The 8,299-nt window shown below is 37.2% G+C and overlaps 1 protein-coding gene across 1 annotated transcript in view; it reads right to left on the bottom strand.

Annotated features, from left to right (window-relative positions):
• The window catches only part of LOC122813606 (calcium-activated chloride channel regulator 1-like), a gene marked incomplete at its 3' end in the record, with an annotated part of 1,902,671 nt that overhangs the window by 407,654 nt on the left and 1,486,718 nt on the right, over window positions 1–8,299 (bottom strand).

Raw genomic sequence — 8,299 nt, 5'->3', positions numbered from 1 at the left:
TGGTGCGAGACCTGCTCACCAGTCTGAGGGATACCAGTGGCACTGGTAAGATCATGGGCAAAACTTTCCCAGGCTTCCGCTTTGTATTAGGAGTTCTGGTAATGGTCCTGCAGCAGTCTTACATCATATTTTTTTACCAGGAGTCCTACCATGACCTTGGACTCCTGTATGTCCCAGCGCTGTGCCTGAAAGCACATGTCCTCTCTGACATCTGCCATACTGCTTACAGTGGGGAGCTACAACCAGTTATGATCTGTATTCCCACCTGTGGGGGTTAAATACGGCCGATTTCCCACCCTTTGCCATGATTGGATGGTTTTGAATATGCTGAGCTAAGCTAAGCTATGGGTAAACCTGCTTAGCTAAGGTTGGCAGTGCTTAAAGGGGCAATTTCAGCACTGCTTGCCAATGGGCAAATCCACTTAGCTGGGCTACTCATTCCTTAGCATTCATATGTACACAATGCTTACACCTGGTTAGCATAGCTGTGCAATACTTAGCATTGTTTATGTTTTATTTTATTGACTACCACCTGTATGGGATTGATTCATCATTTATTACATATTATAAATTTGTTTATCTTCCCTGACATCCCCAATGTGCTGTAATTACATTTATTTTTGTGTGGCTATATTGTATGGGGCACTTGTGTTTATATGGGGGTTTCACTACTTTATTACACTAATACCTCACATCTGGACCTAATACACTACTCTGGTTGAGAACTATAAGTTACTTCCTACATAAATATACAAGTAAATTAAAACTGTAATAATTACACATACAAAATGGAAATGGCTTTGGTGAGGCTCAAACCATGAATAACTATAGGCAAGGTGTATGTACTAACTGCTACACTATTGCACTAATGCTTATATTGGATGTCTATTGCTATTTAACGTATTCTGCCATTTCAGCTGTGCTAAACATAGCTAAGCAATGGGCACACCCACACAGCTATGCTTAAACATTTTTGCACATGTGAAAAAAAATTATTTGTTGCGTTTTTTTACTTCGTAACCTTCAGCATATCCATGCTAATGCTAAACCTGTAATTCTATCAACTTTCTCGGTTTGTAGGGACAATTGTCCCTTATGGCTTTGTCCAGATTTCTTACTCTGATGGGTTGAGAGGTGTGCATTATATACTTCATAGCCTGCTGAAAATACATGCTAATGGTAAACCTGTTATTCTATTAACTTCCTCAGTTTGTAGGGACAATTTTCCCTAATGGCTTTGTCCAGATTTCTTACCCTGATGGGGTGGGAGGTGTAATGAGCTACCTTGCTCTATTAATTTGCTGTATGGCAATTCTGGTGTGCAGGGAGCATGTGTATTGTGAGAGCACTGCTCTCAGAAATGCCCCCTGCACTCGTACACAGAACAGTGTCTGTATTACAGCATGTCAGCATGCCTTCTTGAATATACATGACACACTGCCATGCTGCACGGGAATGGTCCCTTCCGTGCAGGAGTAAGCTATTCCTGCACTGAAGTTTACTGAATCCGGGGGCTAATTTTCATAGACCAGACATACACGACATGTACTCGGTGGAAGACCGACCTCTCTATATTGATCACCTCTGTAAGTTGTATCTTGACCACTTGGACTGTGACACACAATATTAATTTACCCTCTATAACTTGACCAGTTGAGTCCACTCTACTGCCCCTTAGTTGTATTATTTTTTTTCTTTAGTATAATTTCTTTTTTCATGTTTTATTATTACCACATGTTGGATTAGGCCTAACATCCTATTGTTTATCATCTGATGCTAAAGATTTTTTCAGCATGAAGGACTGGTCTGAATTGTAGGTACATCCTACAATTACTGAAAAATATTACAGTTAATTGAGACATGGTGGCCCAAAGAAAAGAACTTAAAGAGCTGACATTGAAGGAAAAGGTTGATCTTCTACAAGATGGTGGAACATTTTGGTGTTAGCAAGGCCACAGCTTGCAACATCAAAAAATGTAAACATGAGTACTTGGAGAGATATGGTAAGGAAAGTGGAGACGTACAGTTGAAAAGGAGGAAAACGTTCCTCAATGAATTCAATAAAGCCACATTAAGCTGGTTCAAAAAAATGAGGGCAATTAACGCCCGAATCTCCAGGCCAATGATCCAAGAATTTGCTAAAAAATTTGCACAGGAATTCAGGGTGGCAGATATCCAAGCATCAAGTGATTGGTTCGAGAAATGTAAACTGCAACACGAGATCTCCCAGAAGGTCTTGTGTGGTGAATTCAATGAAGTTCCAGTAGAAGTTGTGGAAGAGTTGATCAAAAAGTTCCCAGACTTCACCAGAGGCTTCAAAGATGACAACATCTTTAATGCTGACAATTGCGGACTCTTTCAAGGTAATGCCTGACAGGAGCCTTGTCATGAAGAGTGACAAATGTAAGAGTGGAAAAGTTTCCAAAGAATGTTTCACAGTTCTGCTTTGCACTAGCTCAACTGGAGAGAAACGTAAACCCTTGGTGATTTGTAAATCAGCAAAGCCACATGCATTCAAGAACCTGAAGCCTGAAGATGCTCCTCATCAGTTGGAGATCAAACAAATGCACATGGATGACTACTGCTCTATTTGAGGAGTGGGTAAGTGGTATCAACCGAGAAATGAAGAAGAAGAAACCATCTATTTTACCAACAGTAGACAACTGTCCTAGTCACCAGCAAGTGAATCATCTCATAAACATGACACTGAAATTTCTTCCTCCAAACACAACCTCAAAAATCCAACCTTTTGACCAAGGCATTATCAAAACATTTAAAATGCACTACAAAGTCCACCTCCTGCAGTGGATCATTACTAAAACATAAGCCTGTGGTATGCCTGTGGATGCAACTTCATCCACTGCATCAGTTGACGCTCTGGATGCTGTCCTCTGGATCAGTTCTGCTTGGAATAAAGTTCAGCCAGAAACAATACAGAAGTGTTTCAAGGATTTGTCACAACCCAAGAGCGCAATGTTTTGGTCCCATCAGACAGTCTATCTCCCATGGCAGAATTCGAAGGAGTTGATTTTGAAGGTTTTTTTTGTAATGGATGAAGAGGTTGCAACCTGTAATGAACCTGACCCAGAAGCAATTTTCAAAGTGATATTGACCGAAGTACAAACCAGAGTAAAAGTGCATGAAGAAGCTGATGAAGTGGAAGAAGCAAGTGAGGATGACACAGAAATTGCAGAGACTCCAAAAGAAAAGGATGTCAGGCATCTGATAATGCAATTGAAGTCATTTGCTGTGAAAAAATGCCCAGGTATGCTAAGTGGTGTAGCCAGAGTTGAGAGTGCTTTCTCCACTTACCTTTGTAATAAGAATAAGAAACAGACCAAGACTGACTCTTTTTTTCAGAAAGAATGATTAAAGCATGAGAAAACAGTAAATGTATTGATTTTGTGTGATACTGTATGTATGACTTTACAGTGTTTTGATTATGTATGATTTTGCATGATATTCTCTAATAAAAGCTGCACAATAAAGTAGAGTATATGTACGTGTCAGTACAGTAGGCCTAGTTCCTTATGTTGACCACCTCCATATGTTGACCATTTTGTTGCAGTCCCTTGGGTGGTCAACTTACCGAGGTTCTACTGTAATTTTTTAACACAAGCATCTGTACAAATCAGTGTGATAGTCAAATGACATACAATTATTTACAAAACTCAAGCTAGCTATGCTGGCATATGTTGTACAAACACTTCCCTACTCTCCCTGGCACAGATGGCACTACCTAATATCATCACATAAGTTTTAATAAATGGATGTCCACACTCTTGTGGAATCTTTCCATATTTATGCAACCTAGCAAATAGATATAATGATACTATAAGTTATTGCTGAGGTGTTCTCACATCATTTTTACTAATTACATCTCCTCCCTGTTCTTTGTTTATATCCAGTTTACATAGCACTTTTTCAATACAATTTAATTTGATTTCAGTATCTCAGGTTACCTGGTTGTCACTAGGACAATGTATCACTCCCTTTGTGGAGCCAAATTGCTTTGCATATAATTTTGTAAATGTATCTATAATCTGTTGCATCTAAGAATAAATTTTAGAATCTATACACAGTTTATCAGTTTGTATGTCTTTACTCGTTCCATTTCTTATAGCTTCAAATTTTTCTTGCCCTTGTCTCACGCTATGTTTAATTTGTCTGTCCAACTAGTTTATTTCATTTTTTCAAAGTTTTAGTTTGATTTCTTTTCCATTTCTTATATTTTTTGTCTTGCTCCTTAATCAAATACCTTGTTCTTATGGGAGTATATTTTGCACTCAATTTCTCTTTCAAAAATGTTCACATTCCTTCTGCATTTTTTCTACTGAACGGATCACTCCCATTAGCTTTACATAGAGATTGTTTTGCTTCCTTATAACCCGTTGTTATTCTTCTGTGCATTGGTTTAGATTTCAGTTTGGCAGAATTATCTTGCAACAATTTAACCTTCATAATTCCATGATCACTACACATCAACAGTGGTAAAACATGACATGAAGTAACAGTAATTTCTTTAGGAACATAAACAATGTCTAGTATGGTTCAGTTCCAGGTAGGTGTTTTTTACAATATGAATCAATTGTTGTTTTGAACATACATTGCAAATAATTTCCTTACTGATGTCATTGAATCAATATTCTGATAAATTTAAGTCTCCCTCTACAATTATTCTTCTCTCCTGTATTTCATGCAAGAAATGTGTAAATTCCACTATGTCATCTGCACTTGACTTTGGTGGTCTATACACACCAACAATTGTTCCAGGGCTGTGCTATCGTCACTTTTACAAAATCGTTTTATTGGTGTTAACAGTGAACATGCAATAATCACAGGTTTCATAAGTATCTTAAATCCCTAACATAATACATCCACCTGATTTTTTGTTAGAATATCAGTTACAGTAAAAACAATTATACCCTGACAGAACTGGTTTCCAGTCATTGTTCCTTAGCCATGGTTCACAAACAATAACAACATCAGTCTTGTAGGAATGTAGCAAAGTTTCCAGTATCAACACTTTATTACTAATGGTTCTAGCATTAACAACCATTAGAGATGCATCAAATGTTATTTGTGAACTGTTAAATTTTCAACCTTGTAAAAATCTTGCCTTGTGTTTGTCAAATATCAGAAATTATCTGCTGCAAAAATTCTCTTCCCTTATCTTTACAAGAGCATGCTATCCTGTCTGAACACGTTAGCCCCAAATTAGGCTCAGATGCTCTACACATTTCCAGTTTTTTAAAAAAGGGACATTTTTTCATATGAGTATTTACCCAAAATATCTTTTCATTCATGATGACCTGATTCTCATTTCTGTATGTAATTGTTGAAAATACATCCTAACACCTGGATGAACTATTCTGTGCTAAGAAAGGTAATTTATATTGACGGGATTAAAAACAGATCCATACTTCCTTACATTAAGGCATTCTACAGCCTGCCTCACATCCTCTATTTTTGCTTCTGACAAGTATAACACTATTCTATATTCATTACCTTTGCTACAAATATAAGTATCAGTTCCCTTACTAATTGAATCTCCAGTTACAAGAATATCTTTTTTGACAAGATCGGAAAATTCTTTAACTTCTAATTTGGTAATACCTACTTTACCAGTTGTTAGAAAGGAATGATCTTTGTGGTGACCCACCATTGCCAACCAGTAATCAAGGAGCCTCATTCCTCACCACTGGCACCAGTGGTGGATGTACACCGTGAGGATGACAAGGTACACACACAGTATTTCCAGATGCAGCTCTCTGCGTCAAGTGCAATTTCCCTTAAGAGCACACAGAGACCGCAGTCAGTCCAAGGTTGGTTTCTCCCACTTTCTCCAGATCCCCAATAAGACTCCCTACTGGCACAGCTATAGATCTGAGTCCTTAGCTAGGGTTCCAAGCTAAGTCCCTCAACATTCTCTCCGTACAACCAGTGCTTTGTGTGTCTGCCCAAGTAAATGACACACACACACTTGGAGATTTTGATTTGCACACACCACACACACACACACACACACACACACACACACACACACACACACACACACACACACACACACACACACACACACACACACAGGAAAGGCTGGCACAGATTTACTAGCTATGCTTCCACTTGCCCAGACTATAAGGTAGTTTTTCACTGCCACCAGAACCCCTTGACAACTACGTTAAGGCCCTTAACAATGGGTGACGAATTTTACTGTGTAATATTAATATTAATATAAATGGTAGTTTGACCAAGAGCAAGGCTATTAGGAATGGCCCACACAGTGTCACCAAATAAATATGCAAGTACTCCCAAAACTTAAATATCTCTACATAGATCAGCCACAATGAAATGTTTAAATATATTTAATAATAAATAATAAAAGAACAAGACAATACTAAATATATATTCACTGTGACATCAGAGTTCAAAACCACAGGAAATATTTAAAACAACTTTTCAAGGACAGTCTCAAATGCATAAAACAATATATCTAAACTAAGCTTTGCTATATTCCTGACTGTACCTAAGAGAATTATAACCTAAGAACATACTAGTAGAGCAAGGCAGATGTGGTGAATGGATCTTCTAGTTGTTGTCAGGCCCAAGACAAAATACAGAATGCTCTATCTCACCAAGAGATATCTCAAATTAATATCTCAAACATTACTGCTGGGCTAGCAAGCAGAATGACATCATCTCTGGTCATCTGACCTCCAGTTCCCAGGTGAAACCCCCATTGCTAGAAGCTGGCAGCATTTAGCATCTACCTGTAAAAATATGCAGACAAAGGCTTCTGCTCAGATATTTGGCATATGCTGGAAGTCATAAAACAATTACATTCCTCCACATTTCAAGACTAGTAATTAATTCACCCTAAAGACAATACAGAAAGCTCCCTAGTACAGAGACTGTCTCTTGCTGCATTGAAAACTGAAATATACCATCTTTTATGGCCTAGCCATAAAGTAATTTAATTTCAGTTATCTTTCTGAAGTTTACTGGACTGAAGTCAATCCACCAGTTTCCTCTGTTAACATATACATTTAAACAGTTACAATAGTGCATGTACATTTCTGTTCTCTTCCAGCAGGGCACACTGTGGATACATTTCAAGCATAAGCAGTCCACAAAATACCTTTTCAATACAAACACCTGTACAGAGCAGTATGATATGCACATGGCATACAAGGTTAATACATTTGTAACAAGCATCTTGTATAAATCATTTCAATATTCACCAATGACATATAATTATTGATAAAATTCCAGCTAGCTGTGCTGGCTGTATTTTCTTTTGTTACAGCCTTCATCACCATTAGTCTTGTTAATCCAATTATTTTCATTGCTTATTACATTTGCAAGCACACATTTCTCATCCAGCTGGCTTTGCCATGTTGTTAATGTCTGTCTTTCTCCTCTTTTTTCTTACAGTAATGTTCATTAATCCTTCGATGTTAGGTTTTGATTTCTTCCTTTTTGTCTGCCCCTTATCTCTTCTTCTACCTTCTCTTTTGGAAAAATGGTGCCTTTTTCCTGTAGACTGAAGTTTTCCTGGTAGAAAATGTTACCATTCTCTAAAATCTTTGTGTTATATAACAAGCCAGTGTCCTTTTTAGTATGTATTCTCTTTGGTTTGCTGACATTAATTAGATTCTTTCTCAACCTTGTATTTGTTGTGAACTTCTCCTTTTCTTTCTTTTTTATTTTCTTCTATACATTCTGAATCTTCAGACTGCTGAATACTTGTATCCAGAATTCTAAAGCTGTCAGTGTATTATCTTGTTCAGCTGTGGTTGAGTAATCTTTACGGATAGCAGATTCTTCCTTTCCTGAATGTATTCTATTTGCTCTTTGCCTAACATTATTTATCGCATCAGTCTAGTCATTAATATATGTCACAGCAATTTTCTAAGCTGTGCCAATTGTACAAGTGCAATCTTCATGTGTAAGTCTAGATATGGAAATCATCCAGCTTTTGACATGAGAAACAGAGTACCAATGTTATCAGGTGTTACCTTTAAATCTACATAACATTTAATACACTGTACAAGATACTTATGCTTTAGAAAATCATTAATGGTATACTCATTTAAGGAATCCATATTCAGCTGCAAATGAATAAAGAATTCTAAAAGAGAAGAAAGGAATAATCAAAATCAGTTACCAAGGAATTCAAAGAGAATTGAAATCAACTTCATATGAGAAAAATCACGCAAACAATATAGAACTAAATATTAAATTAAGTACAGAAAAGTTGTTGCTCTGACCATACAAGTTGTGAAAGTCATACAAAAGC

This window comes from Protopterus annectens, chromosome 10.part0, assembly GCF_019279795.1.
Source record: "Protopterus annectens isolate FY-2018-M chromosome 10.part0, PAN1.0, whole genome shotgun sequence".
Classification (NCBI taxonomy): Eukaryota; Metazoa; Chordata; order Ceratodontiformes; family Protopteridae; genus Protopterus; species Protopterus annectens.
Note: the sequence above shows the minus strand (reverse complement) of the source record. Positions and strands in the feature narration are given on the sequence as shown.